We start from the raw sequence: 21,169 nt of genomic DNA on the forward strand, positions 1-21,169 counted from the left end.
GATCGGATTTTTTTCTTCAGGAAACGGCCAGACTAGAATAAATAGCAACACAGTAGCGATCAATAAACGATATGGCAAGACAAAGATTAAATAATAAAACCAAAGTTTGACCAATTATGAGTAACGTTAGGCTAAAACATCTAAATATGATGTCTGGATCACTGTCAGATGAGCCGTCAGATGCTGAGCCGACCCAGGACGCATAACTTACCATCAGACTCTCCATCACTCATGGCATTTAGTGTTTCTAATACCTACCTTGCATAAATTGCCGCCTTTTAGTCATTTTGACTTTATTTATGAAACTGACAACCGCTAAATCAGTGAGTGAAAGGCGTTGCCTAGAAATGTACAATGTTAAAACATAAGCGGCAAGAAAATGAATATGAAAATACATGCATTATATACGGGTAAATTTGACCCGCTGGCGCTTATAGGTATAAATGCCCCGTTTTTTGATCTGGTTTTATCTAAATAATTTTTAACAACATTGGATTGTAAATTACATTATTTTAGTAAAAGTCAATGACTGGGAGACTTGAATGTTTTGTTGAAAATCTGTTACGTACATTTGAAAAACAGCCACGGGTAAAATTTACCCCGTGGCGGTTCTAGTGTTAAAGGAAAAATGATTTTTCTCCAGATAAATGGGTTGAAGGTCCAAATTCTAATTTCAATGCAGGTTCAAAGGGCTCTACACGATCCCAGCTGAGAAATAAGGGTCATCCAGCAAAACAATCAGTCATTTTCTAAAAAAAAAAAAAATTATTAACTTTTTAACCACAAATTTTAACCACATCTTGCACTAGCTCTGTGGTCGTGTCCATAACTTCACGCGTTCACAAGTTGGAAAAGTCTTGCATGACGTAGGCAGAAGTAGTACCCAACTCCAACTTATTTTTTTCTCCAACTTCAAAATCAAGCAACATCATTGTTTACCTGTTTTTGTAAAGGACGTTTGATTTAGATTTTGCATATAGACTTTGTAAACACTGGATCGGTACTTCAACCTACATCACGCGTGACCTTTCCAACGTGACTACGTAATGAGTGGAGTCGCGGACGGGCATCGCAGAGCTGGTGCAAGATGAGCATTTGTGGATAAAAGTATATAAATTTAATTTCTCTTTCAAAAGATGACTGATCATTTCACTAGATAAGACCTTTCTTCCTTGGCTGGGATTGGCTGTAGAGCCCTTTGAAGCGCCATTAAAACTGCAGTTTGGACCTTTAACCTGTTGGCCCCTGTTTAAGTCTTATGGAGAAAAATCCTTGGAATGTTTTCCTCAAAGTTCCTCATTTCTTTTCGACTGAAGAAAGAAAGACATGAACATCTTGGATGACATGGGAATGAGTAAATTATCAGGAAATATTTATTGTTGATATATAAATATATATTTATATTTAAAATCCTGTTTTAGTATAGTATTTCTTGCGTATATCAAAGGTCATTGCATCCAATCAAACTATTTTACTGCAAAATCATGTCACTTGGTGGTATCCAGTAAAATTCTGCAGTAGTAGTGACAGTAAAGGCATTTACAATGTAACTGTAGCCAACATAATAATAAATGTTTCTTGAGTGCCAAATCAGTATATCTGAATGATTTCTGAAGGCTCACGAGTTATGACTGCTGAAAATTCAGCTTTGCTGTCACAGAAAAAAAAAACATTTTAAAATATATTAAAATCTAAAACAGTTATTTGCAGTTGTAACAATATTTCACAATGTTGCTGTTTTTACTGTATTTTTGATTAAATAAATTCAATATTGGTGACTTCTTTCAGTAACTTTATGAACTTTTGAACGGTAGTGTACAGAGAGAGAGAGATACGTGTATATTCTGGCATTGGTTTATACGGCTTCACAAATACTGTAAGCCAGTTTTAACAGTTTAGACACTTTTATTTAAATCAGGCTCTGTTCTGTCTCTCCCCAGTGTTGCTGAGGTGTTGGAGAAACACGGTCTCCAGAAGCCCATCTCGTTCGTGAGGAACAGTCAAAACAGCAAATAGGAAGCTCACCAGCTGATGGTCCTACTCACCCGTCACACAGGACGCAAGTATGACGCGCACACACACACACACACACGGCCACCTTAGCTTTTCCCACAGCACTTGTGTGCACCTGTCTCACTGTCTGTTGTTTGCTCAGAAACCCTCCTGTGAGTGAGTCAGTGTGGAGAAGTTTACTTCAAGATCTCCTGGACATGCAGCAGAATGTTTATACCTGTCTAGAGCTCGAAACTTGCCATCAGGTACTACACGTATAATATAAAATAATATAGGTTTTATATTTTATTTTTAGAATTAATCTTGCTGTTACATCTTGTCTGGTTTGTCACAGAGCTGTTTTTCTGTACTGTGCTGTATGTTATGTTCCTTACTGCTGCGTTAGTGTTTTGTAAAGTTCCTGTGATCTTTCCCCTCTACTTTTCCAACCGTTTCATTCTGCCTCACAGCTCCAGCATTATCTATCATCTCATTACCTTCTTTTTGTTGCTCTACTGTGTTAGTGTAAGTCTGAATGTCCGTATGTGTGTGTGAAAGAGTCTCAGGCTGCGCGTTAGTCTGATGCCGACGGTGAGCTTTGTCTGTTTGCTCTGTAATTTAGCGGCATTCTCTAACGAGGCTGCATTCCTATCACTATTGATTTCTTCATCACAATCAAGAGCAGAACAGCCGAGCTGAACTTGCCGTCAGGAGTTCATCCTCAACTCCGAGCTGCTCACCCTGTGACTAGAAAGAAAAAAAACAAACAACAAAGGAGAATTATCCTTCAACCTCTACTCCGTTCGAATTGCTCTTACCCAGTTCCTGTCAGTACGGGCTCCTGCACTGTATTTTTATCCAAGCTACTGAAAGACAATCCCAGACGAACAGTAAATTGAAAGTTCTTAGAGGAAAATGAAAGAACTTGGATGTAGTTTTATGGAATTGGCATTCTCACCATTTCCCCTCTGCGTCTGGGTCCATTTGACAGAGTGCAGCCGAGTTGCTTTGAAATCTCTTCAATAGCTAAACAGCTAATGAACTTACACAAACCTCAGCAACCAGCTGTAAACTCTGCCTCACTTCTGTGGGTGTGCATTAGGAATGGCTCATTGGCTCGCAGACCGAGCAGGGGCGGATATTTCATTTGTGTGGTGTTGGGAGTTAACCGTGTTATGGTTATAGGTGCAATGTGCACTGCAGATATTGGATTCTCTAATGCAGACAGATTAAAGCACTTGCAGATTATATTTCTAAAGATAAAATACCTCAAAATAAATGTATTATTGTTATATATTTTTTTCCTGATTTTGACAGGAAACGCACAGAAATAGCAGAGTAATACAGGCCTAGTTACTAATACATAAAAAATTAACAACTACTAATATTGTAGGTTGCTGTTTTTATCTCATTAGTAAGTCTCAGCTAAATTCTAAATTATTACTTAAAAACTTACTTATATAATAAAACTTTTTTTTTCATTATTATGCAAATTTTAAAACACCAAAATATTGGCATAACCACTGGAATAATGTAAGTGAGCATGTGTTCTCATGTCGAGAAATATGAGCTGACAGGGGCAGAGGGGGTGTCGAATCAAACTCTAGTTCGGACCAAGCAATCAAACCATGAGTGAAAATAGCCTGAAACTACCTCTTCAAACTCTGCAGTTGTTTGAGGAGTTTATGATGAAAGAGGAAGAAACCCCGCAGGAATCAAACCGTCCAACGTCATTCTGGTCTCCTGCCTGTTATGAGTCCAGCCCTTCACAATGGCTATTATTGGTGTAATTAGCTGCCATAATGAGAGATTGACTCCATCAGAGACAGACAGACAGTCGGTCACTCACTTCCGCCCTGCAGCTCTAGGTTAATGTGTTTCCAGTCTCTCTGTTTGTCTGTTTTTTTTTGTTTTGTTGGGCTGGAGCGCTAAGGGTGACAGACAGACTGCAGCCCCTGAGCGATGGGCCGTGTTGCAAAGTGGGTCAGTAATTAGGCCGTCGTCTGTTCACGGGCTGGAAGCTGGACGGGCCGCCACTCCATATGCATTCACATGCATCTCACATCACTGTCATTCTCTCACTCGCACATGCCACAGACAGACAGGGAACTTAGATGGACAGTAATTATGAGCTTAATGTTTAAATTATAGCACTTTTGCCTCCACTGAGAGAGAGAGACTGAAAGATTGAAAACAAAATGGTGGGAGAATGTGAACGTGTCAGTGAAGGATTCTGGGACAAACTAGGACTGGAAAGAGAATGACTGATTTCCTCTTCATTGAAAGAATCAGTAGTCCTGTTTTGGAGTCAGTAGTTCTGAAAGAATTTTAGTGGTTCTATTTAAAGGGATAGATCCCCCAAAAATGAAAGTTCTGTCATCACATAATCATCATTTACTAGTCGTTCCAAACCCACAAGATGTTCATTCGTCTTCGAAGCTCAAACAAAGATATTTTTAATGAAACCTAAGAGATTTCTGTCCCTCCATTAAAAGACCATTTCACCAAAATTTTGACACTTCAAAAAGTTCAGAAAGAGTTCAGAAAAGAAATCCAAATGAATTAAGTGGTTTAATCCAAGTCGTCTGAAGCGACATGATCACTTTATAGGATGTGTAGATTTTCGTATATAAACATTGATCAACACACATATAAAGAGCAAATCAAATATGGTAAACGGAAGCTCAACCAGCAAGTACGTTTGAGCTTCTTTTTACCATATTTGATGCACTGCAGTTTTCTGTTATTACTTTTAAATGCGATCATACGAAGGATTTTTTTTTCTTGAGGGCGATGAAAAGTTGTCTAATTTAAACTATTGGATCTCCAAATAAATGCATGTTTCCTCCGCAGACCACTACTAAATGTTTTTGTAGAAAACAAAAATGATTATGTAGCCCTACAAGACAACCCCTTCTAGCAACCACCCATTCCACCTTGTAATCACCTTGCAATGTCCTAACACCCATAATGGTGTTGGTTTTTGCATGGCACTTTCTTAAAAATCTGATTTTTATTGTGATATATTGACTGTGTTGAGTTAGGCCATGTACTTTTTAAATACATCCAACTTTGTAAAGAGGTTAAGAACAGAAACATCTGTTGTGGATTTTCAAACTAGGTTAAAATGCAAAATAAGTTCCCCCAAAAAATGACAGAATGCTAAAGATGCCCTAGATCTCTCTTCTGTTCCTGTCTAACTGTCCCTTTCTCCCTCTTCTTTCGAACACTGAAATAAATCATATGTGTGTGTCTAAATGATATATGAGGTTTTAACTAGGCACTAGGGTTATTTTAAAGGGCACATATTATGCAAAATTCACTTTTACATGTTGTTTGAGCATAAATGTGTGTTGGCAGTGCATGTACACTACCACCCTATAATGATAAAAATCCACCCGCTCCTTTTTTTGAATCCCCATAAATCATAAGCAGTGTCTCAGAACAAGCAGTTCGCAGAATCTGTAAAATGCGACGTCACATTTTACAAGCCCCGCCCACGACTGTTGACAGACGCTGCCCTATTAACAGATGAGCCGCACACAATCTGCCATGTTTATCTTCATGTTAGAGCAATTAAAAGCAGCATTCCAGTAAAAATGTCTTCTAATTAGAGCTACAGAAATGACTCATTTAGAGCAATTAAAAGCAGCATTCCGGTAAAAATGTCTTCTAATTAGAGCTACAGAAATGACTCATTCAAGAGCAGTGAGTGATTTTCTGTTTTCATGTTATTGTTTGGGTCATATTAACAGCGTGGAGAGCAGTAGGTACTGTATATTATGCTGCTGTCACTTAATACGCTGATCTAATATAAACATGCGATTTATTTCCCAGCTGTTTAACTTCGCAGACATAACGACTGTTTTTGTAACTTGTGTGTTTTTAACATAAACTTGTGTGTATTTGACAGTTTAGGCACAATAAGACATGAAAGAGAGCTTGGTTTAGTACTCACATGCCGCTTGACAGCCGCGCATGCTTCTGAGCGCACATGCGCACAAACCGTATATCAGTAGTTTAAACTGATATGGCTTTCAAATGCTTGATTTCAGTGAGATAGACATGATAATCAAAAACAAACAGATGTTTTTTAGCAGAGATCTGAGGAACGAGCTGTAAAGGCACAACCCTATTCTAAAAAAGGGGGCGGGGAACAGCAGCTCATTTGCATTTAAAGATACATGCACAAAAACAGCCTGTTTATGCTTCCACTCAAAATAGTCATATTCAAAATGATATAATAAATGATCTGTGGGGTATTTTGAGAAGAAACTTCACAGACACATTCTGGAGACACCGGAGACTTATATTACATCTTGTAAAAAGGGGCATAATAGGTGCCCTTTAAAACAACATTTTTGCATTTTCTGCATTTGCCACAAATACTACTTTCAAACTAGGTGCGAAATTTTATTAAAATAAAAAGTGACAACCTAAAATACGTTCAGGAAAATATCAAATCTCCACATTTCTGGGTTATTAGCAATGCTAAATGTCCACGCTGAATTTCAAAGACGAAGTGCTGTGTCTTGGCCTTGACAAAAACAGGCATGCCGTGTGCAATCCTGAGAGAGCGAGTGCTTAAGTCGTCATCGCATACGGTCACTTCCTGCCAAACAATACTGAGAAAAACACTTGTAATTATTAGCTTGCTGAGGCTAATCAGAGGCCTTCATTACAAAGACTGCTTTAGCCCCAGGAAGCAGAGGACTGTGCATTGGGTGTTTAGAGCGGTTGTTTCATGTTGAATGGGTTTTACGGGGATTTTGAAGATAGCTAGTGCTTTCACGTAAATTTTAATAGTAGCGCAGTTGTCTTTGAAACGGCTTGAAACCATTTGGGCTGCTGACACGTTGGGCAGAGTGTTTTTAAAGTGTTTAGTGGAAAGAAAGTGGAAAGGTGTGGTAAAAGAACATGAGGGTTTTCAGCTATCTGTGCTTCAGAAATCTGGTGGGATTGTGATGTGGTGAATTGATGATGATGGTGGTTTTTCTCATTCCTCAAGTCTTTGGTTGACTCCTAATCTTATAATTCTAATGATGTTTAGGACCGTCATACCATCTAATCAACCATTACAGCAAACAAACACATTCGGTGTAATGTCAGCTTTAGATATATTTTTGTTCTAGCATAAAAATTGCTTGACACAGGTAACTTGCATTATAGTGCTTTTTTTCCATTGCCGTATATCTAAAGTGGCCCCAAAACCTAATTGCAGTATTTAAATTACATGTAAAAATGTGTGAATGTCATTGCATTATAACAAAGTATCAAGTCAATGGCATTTATTTAAGAAATGTTTTTTCCAGCAAATTATGTCACAAATTGGAGTATGTTAGACTTTAAATTATTTTTAAAAGTAGTGCTGTCAAATCGATTAATCACGATTAATCGCATCCAAAAATAATAGTTTGTGTTTACATTATATATATATATATATATATATACAGTGGGTACGGAAAGTATTCAGACCCCCTTAAATTTTTCACTCTTTGTTATATTGCAGCCATTTGCTAAAATCATTTAAGTTCATATTTTTTCCTCATTAATGTACACACAGCACCCCATATTGACAGACAGACACAGAATTGTTGACATCTTTGCAGATTTATTAAAAAAGAAAAACTGAAAAATGCTCAGTATTTAGTAGAAGCACCCTTTTGATCTAATACAGCCATGAGTCTTTTTGATGCAACAAGTTTTTCACACCTGGAATTGGGGATCCTCTGCCATTCCTCCTTGCAGATCCTCTCCAGTTCTATCAGGTTGGATGGTAAACGTTGGCTGACGACGCGGAGTTGTGGGCTGGTTAAAGTTTTAGACGGCACTCGAGGCAAGGCGTTAGGCAAAACTTAACTCAGAAGAACACGAAACTCTCAACGGAAAATAAAATAAACTGAAGTAAAGAAATAGAAGTAAAGTTTGACTAGAATAGGTGGCATTTCTCTTCATGGTTTTGGAGGAGCTGGCGTGTAAGCCAGAGCACGCTCAAAGAGCGCAAAAGGTGATGACTGAAAAGCACGGCTCGAAAAGGCAAGAAGGAAGAGAGGGAGAGAGTGATTTGATGGTGTCCTGAGTATTTAAACTGGGCTTTTGGACACCTCCCAAATGGTGTTTTGACCAATTAGAATAGTTGTGCACAAGGTGTTTGTCACAGCTTCAGACTTATTTGTTCATTAATGACGTCATCAGCGACTAGTCGACTTCGACTCGACTTTCATCACATAAAAGTCGACTTCAAAAAAAATCAGAAGTATATATTTACGCGTGTGTGTCTATATATATATTCAGAATTTTATATAATTTGTTATATATAAATATATATATTACATATATTTCTTAATATATACATGTATGTGTAAATATATGTATTTATATGTAAATATACACAGTACACACACATATATTATGTAAAAAAAACTTTTATTCTGGATGAGATTAATCGTGATTAATTTATTACATATAAAATTAATATTTCACTCGAAAAATTTGAAATTATTTAATCATTTAAGGAAAAAGATGTATATGGGATCTGTAATCCCAATATTTATAGTTTTTATTTTCTTAGTTTTCAAACATTACACCACGAAATGTTTGTTTTGAACTTTTGAAGAAAACTGCAGGCAGACCTTAAAGGTTCTCTATTGTTAACCGCAGCGGGTTTCTAAGAACTGCTCATTACAATTTAGGGAATGTGATAAATGTGGATTTCAGACATCCACTAATATTACCCTGAGTCTAATATAGTTAAAAGTCATTACAAAATTATTATTATTATTTTTTAAATTAAAAGATCATTTTTCAATGCCACTAGGTTTGATATTTTTCATATTTAATGCAATTACATTAAATGTGACTTCGTTCTGTAAATATTTTTTGAGTCCAACGTATTTCCTATCAGCCTTTGCCTGCGTGTGTTGCATGTTAATTTAGCCCAGGGGAAATGCCGTTTGATTAATAAGTATGCAGTCATTTAGCAGACACTTTCAAATAAAGCTTTTTATGTTACACTTATTACATGCACAGTACACGTAGGTGCCTTACTCAAGGTCACTGGTGATAGTTTTAAACTACAACCTTGTGGTTGCTCACCCCAGATCACAATGCCACACCACTATGATTAATACGTTGTGTACAGTATTCGTAGGAAACTGCTGCGTAAGCTCCTTAAACTGTTTGAAGGGTAGTATAATTTTTTTTATATTGGCCAGTATTTGTACGACCCACAGTAAATCTTATGCAAAGCGGAGCTGGAAACAGTCTTCTCGGTCTGATTGCAGTGTCACTGAAAATAACTACCATGTAAAACTCACAGATTGTAGAGGAAACTACTTGAAAAATACTGCTGCATTTTGTTGTTGTTGTTTTTTCCTCAAGCTCTTAAATTTAATTATTATTTCTGCTCTGCTTTCTCTGTTGCTACTGGCTTGGCTCAAAAGTGCACCGCTAGCTTCCTCAGGTCCAGCTGTCTCGGCCAATCTATATTGGAAAGTGACAGCAGAGCTGGCCCGGGATCTGTGCTTTTATTTGTTTTTTGGTCTGTCCCCGTTGTCCTATGAAGCACATTTATAGCAGCACAGATGTGGAGCAGACGCAGGCCTCTGCAAGTTTCTGATAACAGTATGAAAGCGACGTGATGTCAGAGTCTCAGTCTGTAATTAAGAAATAAGAAGAATCAAAACTCATTTGAAGGAATGGCTGCTGCTTTTTTCTGTTTTCGCTTTAAAGGAACAGTTCAATCAAAAAAAAGAAAATTCTGCCATCATGTACCCATCCTCGTCGTTCCAGACCAATATGAGATTCTTTCTTCTGTGGAACAAAAAAAGGAGTTTTTTATTTTCTGAAAAGTGAAGCAGTTTTGGGTGAACTGTCTGTTAAATATTGTATTTTGAATCTTCTTGGTCTGTCCGTTAGGTCGTGTCTGCTGTTGATCACTGATTGTCCTTCTCTTGTCCAAGAGGAATTGGATTTCATCAGCGCTCCTCTCTCGACTGGAGCAGTTTGGCGTGAAGGTTCTTCCCTTACAAGGTAATGCAGCACTAAGCTATTACTACCGTTCGAAAATATGTTCTTCTTCCATTTCCTTCAGGAGATTCGTGCTCAAGCTGACTAAATCGGCTAGATCAAATGTTTGTGTTTATGGCTCTGTTCGTGTTTGCTTTTCCTGTTTGGTTTGAGGGAAAAAATCTCATAAAAACAGACCAAAGTAAAATGTCAAACCAGGGCTGGATGATGTATCAAAAATATCTGTTTTTCAGACTAGTGATTAGGGATGCACGATATTGGATTTTTGCCGATATATGATATGCCGATATTTTTCAACTCATTTTGGCCGATATCGATATATTTCCTTCTGTTTGGAAACAACACCAAGTCTCTCCTGTGTGGAAATTATAAGCAAATTATTTTTAATTTTGGTTAGTTTTTAACAAGAACTTATTTGTTAGAATTAAATAAACAATAATGTAGTTCTTTTATAGTGACAGTACATTGATGCTTTGAAAATAACTATAAATAAACTAAATATTAATTGCTGCATTTTTTTCCAGAAAGATGCAGTAGTAACCTTAACATTTTATTTTAAAAGTTAACATTTGTAGATGGTCTAAAGCAAGAGTTGTAAAAATTCTAAATATCTTTTAGAGCTCATAATTTGTTTAAAAAATATAACACATTACACATTATATAGCTTCTGACCTTTAAATCAAAACATACTCATTATTTTATGACATCAATTACTGCTTTATTTAATCAGAAACAGTCTAAATGTTATTTGTGTACTTTACTTTCATTTGATTAGAAGTAGGCCAACAGCGCCCCCTATGGAATTAAAACTCCTTAGCAGGCATTAGGACCCAGGGGAGGCTGCACGTGCTGTTACTGTTTACTCTATCATACAACGAAAACGTCATTCTGTATGTGCATTCTCAGTTTAAATGCAGCGAACCAAAACAGTGAATCTAATCACCATTCAGGCAAAACTTTGCTTTAAGAATGAGCCACACTGATGATGTGATCTAATCGCTAGCATACCCATGAGCACATGTGAGTTAATGTATTCCTCTTATCGGCAAGACATATCGGCACAATTTTTCATATCGGGCCGATGCCGATATTTACATTTTAAAGCCATTATCGGGCGATTCCGATATCGGTCCGATAATATTGTGCATCCCTACTAGTGATGATATTTTTTTTTCAGCAAGGATGCATTAAATTGATCAAAAGAAAAGACCATTTTAATTTTACTGAAGATTATATTTCAAATAAATGCTGTTCTATTCTGTTCTTTTCTATTCAAAAAGAATGATCGTAGTTTCCACAAAAAATATTAAGCATGAATTGTTTTAACACTCATACCGTAAATAGAAATGTTTGTTGACCACCGAATCAGTATATTAGAATGATTTCTGAAGGATCATGTGACACTGAAGACTGGAGTAATGGCTACTGAAAATTCAATTTTGCCTTCAGTAGATTCAGTAGGTTATATTTTAAAAATGATTAAAATAGAAAACATTTGAATATTTTAAATTTTATAAAATTTCACTGTTACTTGTTTATACTGCATTTTTGATAAAATACATATTTCCTCTGAAATGACTCAAAATAGTCACTTTCCCCATTATTTGACCAAACAGCCATTGTTGTTGCAATTAGTAAAATACAGTAAAAATCAAATAAAAAAAATGTACACATACATTCAATGCACATTTTTCCATAGCTTTTATTTAGGTGAACATTAGGGAGAATGATATTTAATAATCTCTGTCTATGTTCCAGTACAGCAATAAAAAGCAATTAACAGCCACATGCATGTATTTTTTTTTTTTTTTTTTTACAAAAACAGCTTTATGCACGAGGAAAGCCATTTGGGTCAACCTTTTTGAGCATTATCGCATACAGATTTGATATATCGTCCAGCAATAGTCAAAAATTTACTTTTTTTTTCCTCATCAAGAGTAAATGGAGTGATTCTCCCTGGTTCATGCTGTGAAAATTGAAGAGTGTATTAATGATCTGTTACAGTCGTAACATGCTTTACACAATACATGCTTTGCAATACATTATTGGTCTATATCAGTGATCCTCAAATCTGGCTCGCGAGATCCACTTTCCTGCAGAGTTTAGCTCTACCCTAATCAAATACACCTGAGTTTGCTAATCAGTGTCTTCAGGATCATTAGAAAATCACAGGTAGGTTTGTTTGATTATAGGGTTGGAGCTAAACTCTGCTGGAAAGTGGATCTCGCAAGCCAGATTTGAGGATCACTGGTCTATATGCACATTAACATATCTAGCTGTTGCACCATGACTTGCTGTTTTCCCCCTCAGAGTATTTCAAGTATTTCAAAGCAGTTCTATTGTGCTCAGCCTAGCTGTATTGACTCAAGAACGTGTCCTGTGTGGACGCCCGTTAATTAAACCTTGCATTTTTATTGTATTACTGACACTGTCCTCAAGAGCTTTTCTCACACATTTCCATTTTCAGTTTTCTGCTAGATAGTCTATTAAGGTTACAAAAGAGATATCCGGTAAAACCAATGTTAAAGGGATACTCCACCCCAAAATGAAAATTTTGTCATTAATCACTTACCCCCATGTCGTTCTAAACCCGTAAAAGCTTCGTTCGTCTTCGGAACACAATTTAAGATATTTTGGATGAAAACCGGAAGGCTTGTGACTGTCCCATAGACTGCCAAGTAAAATACACTGTTAAGGTCCAGAAAAGTATGAAAAGCATCGTCAGAATAGTCCATCTGCCATCAGTGGTTCAACCGTAACGTTATGAAGGGACGAGAATACTTTTTTTACACAAAGAAAACAAAATTAAGGAGAGGAGGAGAGGAATTGTTGAATAAAGTCATTATTTCAGTGGTTTAGTGGTGCCTGGAGAGGTGGGTATACTCTTAATTTATGCCCCCATTTTTTTAAGCGGCCCAACAACAGCCTGTGTTATAAACAGTGACATGTAAGAGTGAAGACTAGTCTTGCATATTTAGTTCACCCCAAAATGGGCCAATAGTATTTGCACATTTTCACTTTCTGTAACTTCTGCTACTTGACTTACTGGAGTAAGGATCATTATGAAATTAATATTAGCCACAAAAGAGGTGCAGATTTTGCAATAAATAATTAAAATGTAAAAAATGACACAGACTGCAACAATTAACATTTCGTCAGAACCTCTAGTAGACAAGCTATTTTGTTTAGTTATCCGTAGGAGAATCATGATCTCTATTTGATACCAAAAAAAATAAATAAATAAATCGTGATCAATTTATCCAGAATTGTGCTGCTCTGCTCCTATGTTTGACTGACTGTTTCTCCTATGGCATACAGTGACGGGCAAATAGTAGCCCCCTGCCTACTCTACTCCCCCATACCTTTTACAATTTATGTATAGATTATACTATATAGTGCGAAAAAATAAAAAAATAAAATTGTAATAAAATTGTTTAGAGCATTTTAATACAATTAAGCACTAGGCAAGCTGCGATATCAAACAGGACCACAAAGAACCACCAAAAGATTACTAAACCTACTGCCTTGACCTGACTGTACAGGCTACTATATGGATCCATTCAGAATCTAAAAAACACCTTCAGGCTTCAGCAACGTCCATTATAAAACACTCGTGCTTTTTAGCCAAATACACGCTGAAAAGAATAATTCTGGACGTGACTCTAAGCAATCTCTGATGAAACCGGTCGGGTTTTCTCTGTAGCTGTTTTGAACTTAGGCTACTGTTTGAAGGCATTCGTATACTGGATCCTTGGACTGAAAAGTTTATAGGAGTTTACCGATTTAAAAAATCTGATTGCAAAAACATTTTGCAATCAAAAAAAAAACATCCTTTTTAAGGTATTGTTTTCATTATAATGTACTGATTCAAATTAATAGTCAATAATTAAATATTATTTTATCACTCTTCGCGCCTCCCCTGACATGCACTCACGCCCCAGACCGACTCCGATGCTTGCATTCACGTGATTTGTCGAGATGAGAGGCTGGCGCGGGCGCAATCATCATCAAACTTAAAGGGAAGCCGGCGCATCCTGACTTTACTGGTCTTTACTGGGAATGTTTAGGGAATATTGGCATTTATTTACATGTGATTTGATTAGCTAGTCATGGTGGACTGTCATGATTTTGGCTAATGCAGGACACTAATGAATAATGCACATCAGAGGGGATTTAGAAGTGGGTATACGCAAAGCCGACTGATAAAGAAGTGGGTATACGCCGTATATCCGCGTATACCCTCCACTACACCACTGGGGGTAAGTGATTAATGACAACATTTTCATTTTGGGGTGGAGTATCCCTTTAATATTCAATCTGGAGATTTAAAGCGGACAGTCATCTATTGTTAATCTGTTGTTGTCAGTGAAGCACATTTGTGAGGAGACAAAATCAAGATATCATTGATAATACAACACAAGTGAAAAGTCCAGTAAAAGTACACATTTCTAAAAAAAAAAAAAAAAAGAAGGCCTCTTTAGCCCCATGTGTGCTTCTCCCAGCGTCCTTTTGAAGAAGTGAAGAAACTGTTTTATCTAGTCAAGGCAAGACCAGGAGCAACTCAACTCTCCTTCCTAAACTTACGAAGGAAGTCTGATACATCAAGTGGAAACTCTCCTTGAGCTCATTCGCCCTTCATGACCTGAGTGACCCCGCGGCTGTCTATGCACTCCAGTCTTTTTCTTAGTAGGCGAAGTTATACACCCGACTGTCAGCCAACGGGGAGCTGTAGCCTGCCTCAAAGCTCGTCTTACTGCCTAATTTATCTGCTTATTCCCCATCTTCTCCTCCAATTCATTTAAATCTGTACTTTTCAACTTTACAAGTAAAAGAGTGAGCGATAAAGCTAAACTGTAATCAATGACGCTCACGTTCAAGTAAACACAAACCTCTTAGTGCCACACACACAGATCCGCGGCTGTTTTTGGAAGCAGGTTAATGGCTTTGGCAGGTGCTGCTGATGGCTGGCTGGTCTGCGTGTGGTTCAGGTGCTGCCCCCACGGTGTCTCCTCAGAAGATGGAGCTGTCTGCTCCCCCGCAGGCCTGTAACTCGCGGCCCGCTCGGCCCCCTGCCTGCTTCAGACCAGCGTGACTTCCAGCTCAATATTTTAAACTGTGCTCAGTCAGACATCTGAGACATGCTTTGTGTCCATCCAATTACCACACATCACAAGCACTTGCCCGTTATGACAGGAAGTGAGGAGAATGCATGCAGTGAATTTGGTGTTTTTCATAATTTTTTTTTTTAGTTTAGATCTTTGCTGTGTTTTAAATGGAATGCTAGCTAATGCATACTGCACAGTGTGGACTTTATAAGGCATGCTATTTTTCAAAATGGTATGTAAGGAAGTGTGTAAAATATATGTGTATATATATATATATATATAACGCTCGTTACCACCCCTGGGATTCATCAGCGGCATTCTGTTGCCGGTTCGCCGCCTCCCCTCGACCGCAGCTGGTCTAACCTCCGCGCTGACCTGAACTGACTTTTTGCTGGGGTTTTGCCATCCGGCTGATTTATTGACTTTCTGTTATCCCAGTTCAATAAACTTGGAATTTGTTTTCACCTGCAGTTGGATCCCGGTCTCGTTTCTGACAGTATTTTCATACTGACTGCAGATTTTTACAGTTTTTACAACTGTATTGTACTGTATATATCTCAATATTTATGTATTTGCTTTGAAATGCCACAAAATAGTACAAATTCCCAATCATTTTGACCAAACAGCCCTTGTTGTTAAACAGATTAAAAGTCTTTAATGCAATTAATAAAATACAGTAAAAAAAAAAACATATATGCTTTACATTGACATGAAAAAGGTATATCTGTCACAGGCAGTTTTTGGGCTCTGTCTAAATATTTGGCCATGTGAAAAATAAAGTCTCCAACTGTCAGTGTGTTTTTGTGTAAATATATATTCATGTGACAAATTATGCACAGTTTACCAGATTGTTGCTTCACATTTTGGCTATTCTAGTCTGTTTATACTGCATTTCTGCTAGATCTTAACTTTTAGTCTTTGTTTTGTTCTTTTCTCTCATTTCCTCTTAGTCTCTGCAGTGCATCTGCGGACGGATCGTCTATCATTGATAAAGGAGTGCATCTCTCAGTGCCCTACTGCCTACAGACAGTCCACTCTCCTCCTCAGCCTGGCCAGACTGCTGCGTGTTGCAGGTAAAACCGAATGAAAACTTCCCTCAGCATCAGGCTAACGGTCCATTTATGTATGTCCGTTGCAGAAAAATGCTTGAATGGAAGTATTTCCAGCTACGAAGATTCATCAACACTGTCACAGACAGCCTGCCACAGCAGTTACGATGAAAAATACTCGCATCAGTTCTTGGCATCGCTTCAGCCAGGGCTTTGTTTTAGTCGTTAGTCAGTGCAGTCCTCGAAAGTTATATTTTCATGCCATTCCAAAATGACAAGACAGTCGTAGCAGAAGGCGTCGCATTTCAGTGTCTATTTCTCGTAGATTAAACAGCGCTAATCTGTAAGCTTTCCAGTGTGCTTTTAATCTGTATTTGCCGAGTCAGCAGTGTCGTGTCTACAGGTGAATAAATAGATGAATACGCATGAGTGAGCGATTGAATGAATAAGTAGACATTTCTTTGAAGTATGCTTTGCTCAGGGGTTAGAGATTAATATTACATCGGACAGCCCAGAAAGATGCGCATCAGAGATGTGACCTCATGAATCTACAATCAGTTAGTTCCATGAATCAGCATGATGTCAGTAAAGCAAAGGGATTGTATAACGATTGGTCTCTAGCTTTCTCTCTCTCTTTCTTTCTTTCTGAAGTAAATCCATTGCGCAGTTTTGTAAGGTTGCATGTGTGGATCGAAAATATCCAATTTATGTTTGTAAATGGCCAAAACATCCGCTTTTCAAGATGCACGTGTATATTTGTCTGATCTTTGACGCGATCGCGAGTTGATTCTGTGCTTACTTGATCTAATATTTTATGTTTTTTAAAATGTTGTAGATTTAAGTAGCAAATGAGAATCGCTAAAATTAATGCATATATTTTGAGACGAAGGTCTTCTTTATGATTTTCAGTTTTGTTTAAGATAATTAAAGCAACAGTTAAAATTTAAAAACATGATATTAATCATATCATATAAAATAAAATATCATTTGTTGTTACTACTGTAAATATACAGTATATTCAATTATTATTGGATCTCCTTCAATACTTTCAGAATCTTTCCTTATTAAAACGATTTTGTTTCTGTATTTTAAAATATATATATTTTTATATTAACATATTTTAATGACAGTATATTTATTGAAAAAAAAAAAAGCAGAAAATAGTACAAACTTTGTTAAAGTGATTGTTTTGAACAAGTATTAACTTAGACATTATTTTAAAAAAACATTGTTTTAGCTGAAGTGACTTACAAATGAGGACAATAGACTCTATGCACGATCGCGTCTGTGTTTTGCCTCAGCCAGCTCAGTTACATCCGGTGCAGCACCAGAAGCCGTTTTTGCTATTGATGTTAACTGTGAACACATCGCGGGAGAAGTTGATATTTTACACTCGCTTTTTAAAAGAGCTTTCCCGGATTACTGTGAAAGATGTTTATTGCATTGTGAGGCAGTCAGCTGTCACTCCTTACAGCAAGACGGAGAAGTTTCGAGTTACGTTGACACTTTGAAGGTGAGTATTCTCATGCTATAGTGTAGTAACTAGTGAATCTAGCTAAAGTCCCAGTTTCTTACAGTTCATACAGGTCTTTTCGTTATTTGTTTTAATCTACCGAGATAACTTGTTTACTTGTATTGTATTCGTTTTGAATATTTAACAAATATTTAAATAGAATATGAATACATGACTTTTGTTATAGTTTAATTATTTTAACACTGTTAAATGACTCCCTCCCTGTATTACTGTCCCACAGCAGTTGTTCCTGTGATGCTGGGACAGTACTGTGTGACCGCAATAATGCTGCACTACTGTACCAGACAGCACAACACTCGCAGCTTGGCATCAGTGAAGTTCCTCCTGTTCATAGCTGTCTTGAAAGAGAACAGAGCTGGCACAAACCTAGAACAATGGTAAGTTTAAGTACTATTAAGTATTAATTATCAAATCCTTTTAAAATAAACGTGATTGATTAAGAGATAATGTAATATATAAATACATGCATACATGCTTTTAGTTCAAATTATTTTTATTGGCTTAGTCAAAAAGAATATAGATGAGACAACAGAACACAACCTCTGCTCCGTGTGATACATAGGATTTCTGGATGAATGGTGATAATACAGCATTAGTCAATACTGCACTGTATTTACTGTGGACAATAATCATTATTTACCAAAAAAATTGACTGCTGAATTTACCTACTATAATTAGTAAATTCATCAAAAGGTTACTTTACATAAACTCATAAACAAAATTGTTTGCTTAACTCATAATATATATATATATATATATATATATATATATAAAACTACTGTTATATGATCAGGCATATAACAAATGGACTGTCCCACTACCAGTGTCAAAAATGAACCTTTTTTAATTTTAAAATTATAGAGTTGTATTTGCTGAAATTGTTTTTAAGGGGCATTTGAGAGCATTATGAGCTCTATTTATTTTCTAACCATACAAAAAATGGTATGACATCCACTTAGGTCAAATAATTCAAACATACTAAGGAAGATGAATATAATGTAAAATATCGAAGGTCAGAGTACAGATTAAAAATGAGGGAATTTACTTTAATACTTTTTTATTTTTTATTTCAGGAGTACCCTTTACAGAGGTGTCACCATGAGCTGCCTGACCTCTCAGTGGCCGAGCTGTATTAGGACTTTGTCAGCACCACATCCCCTTTGGTCACCACAATCAGGATGTTCAGTGAGGATTCATTGGTGGAGTCTGCCTTTGGAAAAGTTTAGGCTGGGAGTATGTTGTCATACCAGCAGAAAGAACCTGCAACATTACTCACCATCAAGATGCCCCATCGCCGCCACATCAGCCACTTATTGGTTACAGCCTTGAAACATCTGTCTGCTTGTTTGTCCATAGCGAACATAGTTTTTTGTATATACACAACAATGTTGTACAGGAAATTTTTAACACTTTATCAAAGTTACTTATACATACATGTTATATTTATATGTTTGCATTACCATAGTGCAGGTATCAAAGTCATTTATATTTACATGTTTGCGTTACTGCAGTGCAGGTATCAAAGTCATTTATATTTACATGTTTACGTTAATGTATCAAAAGTCATTTATATTTACATGTTTACATTACTGCAGTGCTGGTATCAAAAGTCATTTATATTTGCATGTTTACGTTACTGCAGTGCAGGTATCAAAAATCATTTATATTTACATGTTTATGTTACTGCAGTGCAGGTATCAAAGTCATTTATATTTACATGTTTACGTTAATGCAGTGCAGGTATCAAAAGTCATTTATATTTACATGTTTACGTTACTGCAGTGCAGGTATCAAAAATCATTTATATTTACATGTTTACGTTACTGCAGTGCAGGTATCAGGAGTCATTTATATTTACATGTTTACGTTACTGCAGTGCAGGTATCAAAGTCATTTATATTTACATGTTTACGTTACTGCAGTCCAGGTAACAAAGTCATTTATATTTATATTATCTACATTTGTACAAATAAATGCAAATTTATCCATCCACAATTTCTATACTAAATATTATTTTAATTAATATATTGTGCTGTTCTATTGTAATAGTCAAGGGTATAAATGAAGTCTGTCTCTAGTGTTTACTCTTCAATACTTCGCTTGTATTAAGGGCATTGTGCTGAAACGGAGTAGATATTCTACTGGATTAAGGTGAGTAATAGCCCCTTTAGCACAACAGGACACAACGTTTGGGGAAACTACTGTCTTCGACCGTTAATATTTAATCTTTTAGGAAGCAATAACTAGAGTGAGATGTTATATATTTTTTATGTTAATAATACTTATTTAGAAAATACTAATTATTTGTTGTTTACAATACGTCAAGAAAGAGTTCTGCAGCTAGTATTATAGCGCTATGCGGAAGTGAAGTCGTTGGCTGAGATTACCAGAAATACGTAAACAGCGTGCGTGCATAGAGTCCATTGAAGCAATCAAAATCAACAAAAGAGCAATGATATGCAAGTGCTATAACAAGTCTCAGTTAGCTTAACGCAGTACACAGAGCAAGGTTTTTTTGAATAGAGTGCAAGTCTAAAAGGGATTTTTTTTAAAGAATAGAATTAGAATAGAATGTGCAAGAGTTAGAGGGTCAAATAAAGATGGAAGAGATGTGTTTTTAGCCGATTCTTGAAGATGGCTAAGGACTCAGCTGCTCGGACTGAGTTGGGCAGGTCATTCCACCAGGAGGGAACATTTAATTTGAAAGTCTGTGAAAGTGATTTTGTGCCTCTTTGAGATGGCACAATAATGCGGCGTTCACTTGCAGAACGCAAGCTTCTAATGGACACATAAGTCTGAAGTAATGGATTTAGGTAAAGGGGGGCAGAGCTAGTGGTGGTAATTTAATGGGAATACAAGATTTGTTTCTTGTTTTAAGAAAAAAATTTTTGCTAAATATTTCTAAGACAAAACTTAAAGGAATAGTTCACCCTAAAATTAAAATTAGCAAAAAATGACTCAACCTTTAGGCCATCCAAGATATAGATGAGTTTGTGTTCATTGCAATAGATTTGGAGAAATGTAGCATTGCATCACTTGTTCACCAATGGATCCTCTGCAGTGAATGGGTGCCGTCAAAGTGAGAGTCCAAACAGCTGATAAAAACATCACAATAATCCATAAATAGTCCACATAACTCCAGTCCATCAATTAATGTCTTAGATAATGTTCAGAACCGTTTTCGCTTGTAAACCGTGCTTAATATGTGCATATTTCTATCCTGATTAAGATTAGACTTTTTCACGGGAGAAAACAATATTAAGGATAGAGGACTCGTATTTTAGCTGGAAGCAATGGTTTTAAGTTAAAAACGTCTTAATAATGAATTAGTTTTATTACAAACATGCAGCTTTTCACTTCACAAGACTTTAATTGATGGACTGGAGTCATGTGGATTATTGTGATGTTTTTATCAGCTGTTTGGACTCTCACTTTGACGGCACCCATTCACTACAGAGGAT

General features: G+C 36.6%; 1 pseudogene; it reads left to right on the top strand.

Moving 5' to 3' along the window:
- The window catches only part of LOC107726605 (neuroblastoma-amplified sequence-like), a 158,331-nt pseudogene that overhangs the window by 46,836 nt on the left and 90,326 nt on the right, over positions 1–21,169 (top strand).

This window comes from Sinocyclocheilus rhinocerous, unplaced genomic scaffold, assembly GCF_001515625.1.
Source record: "Sinocyclocheilus rhinocerous isolate Xijiao unplaced genomic scaffold, SAMN03320098_v1.1 scaffold1538, whole genome shotgun sequence".
Classification (NCBI taxonomy): Eukaryota; Metazoa; Chordata; class Actinopteri; order Cypriniformes; family Cyprinidae; genus Sinocyclocheilus; species Sinocyclocheilus rhinocerous.